At 43.0% G+C, this 1,983-nt stretch overlaps 1 pseudogene; it reads right to left on the bottom strand.

Annotated features, from left to right (window-relative positions):
* Nucleotides 1-597: 597 nt before the first annotated feature.
* Nucleotides 598-1,983, bottom strand: part of LOC120875867 — a 3,792-nt pseudogene continuing 2,406 nt past the window's right edge.

Below are 1,983 nucleotides of genomic sequence, written 5' to 3'. Positions count from 1 at the left end.
TATACTGGTTTTATTATTTTTGCTAAGCCATTAAAAAAACACCACAAAAATAGGTTGAGCACCAAAGAATTGATTCTTTTGAATTGTGGTGCTGGAGAAGACTCTTGAGAGTCCTTTGGACTTCAAGGAGATAAAACTAATAAATCCTGAAAGAAATCAACCCTGAATATTCATTGGAAGGACTGATGCTAAAGCTGAAGCTCCAGTACTTTGGCCACCTGATATGAAAAGCCAACACACTGGAAAAGACCTTGATGCTGGGAAAGATTGAGGGCAGGAGGAGAAGGGGATGACAGATGAGATGGTTAAGCAGCATCACTGACTCAATACTCATGAACTTGAGCACACCATGGGAAATAGAGGGTTAAAGGAAAGCCTAGCATGCTACAGTCCATTGGGTCAGAAAGAGCTGGACACATCTTAGCAACTGAAAAACAACAAGCCATTTTTTCTTCCTAATACTCAATGCAAAGAAAATAATATGAAGAAAAATATGCCCTCATTATTCACAATAAAGAGTCTGCTTCATTCTGCAGGCATGGCATATTGTACAATATTGTACATATGAGCAGTTCATTGCTCAAGTGGATCAAAGTATCATTTTGATTCTGAGCCACTGAATAGGATCTCATACATATTTGGTGACTGGACTAACTGCATAGGAGCTGTGATAGAACCTTCTGTGATCTCACTAAATAAGAAAAAGCCCTACACAAGAAAAGATAACAATCAATCTGTTCATAAATTCTATCTATAGGCTCTTTCACCAGTGTAAGGTGGAAAAGGGGCCCTTCCTTGTTGTGGCCTAAAGACTGATGGATTGATAGTGTGTCTGATACGATGAAGGTAAGAAACTGCCAGATTAATAAATCCACAATTTGTCTCAATTCTTCAAATAATGGCGCAATTTCCTTTTCTAGGCTGACAATTAGTACTGTATTAGCATTGCTGCTGGCTATGAAACTCACCACGTAAGGTAAAGGACTGAATTCAACCACCTGGTATGTGTTATAATAACAGATGATACACGTTTCTTTTTCGAGAAAGTCCAAGTTTTCCCCCTTGGTCTTTTTAAGAGCAAGGAAAGTGAAAAGTGAAGTTGCTCAGTCGGTTCTGACTCTTCGCGACCTTGTGGACTGTGGACTGTGGACTGTCGCCTACCAGGCTCCTCTGTCCATGGGATTTTCCAGGCAAGGATACTGAAGAGGGTTGCCATTTCCTTCTCCAGGGATCTTCCCGACCCAGGGATCGAACCTGGGTCTCCCGCATTGCAGGCAGACGCTTTACCGTCTGAGCCACTAGGAAAGACCTTGTAAGGGCAAAAGTAGACATGAAACCAGGTCTCAAAGCATGCTCTGGAGTGTTATCACTGGTCATTTTAATGATAAGCTCTCCACCTCTGACACAACAGTTGCATGGAGCCCTTTAACACTTGGTAATTATATAGGAAGCGTTTCAGGTCATCCACAATAATGAACCCCTTTCTCCAACAGGATTAATCGCCATGCCTGGGTTTCTGGGCTGCCTGGTTCTCTGAGCTGTCTCTTCAGGACAGCTTCTGGGATAGGTTCCTCTAAATGCTGCCATCACATGATTTGTCTGTTTTTTTTAATAACAGACTTTATGTTCAAAGTGGAACAATTCTGGTTGTCATAATTGTATGCAGCCAAGGTTCAGTTCAGTTCAGTTCAGTCACTGAGTCGTGTCCCACTCTTTGTGACCCCATGAATCACAGCATGCCAGGCCTCCCTGTCCATCACCAACTCCCAGAGTTCACTTAAACTCATGTCCATCGAGTCAGTGATGCCATCCAGCCATCTCATCCTCGGTCATCCCCTTCTCCTCCTGCCCCCAATCCCTCCCAGCATCAGAGTCTTTTCCAATGAGTCAACTCTTCACTTGAGGTGGCCAAAGTATTGGAGTTTCAGCTTTAGCATCAGTCCCTCCAATGAACACCCAGGACTGATCTCCTTTAGAATGGAC

This window comes from Oryx dammah, unplaced genomic scaffold, assembly GCF_014754425.2.
Source record: "Oryx dammah isolate SB20612 unplaced genomic scaffold, SCBI_Odam_1.1 HiC_scaffold_17, whole genome shotgun sequence".
Lineage (NCBI taxonomy): Eukaryota > Metazoa > Chordata > Mammalia > Artiodactyla > Bovidae > Oryx > Oryx dammah.
This window is presented reverse-complemented; position numbering and strand designations above follow the sequence as displayed.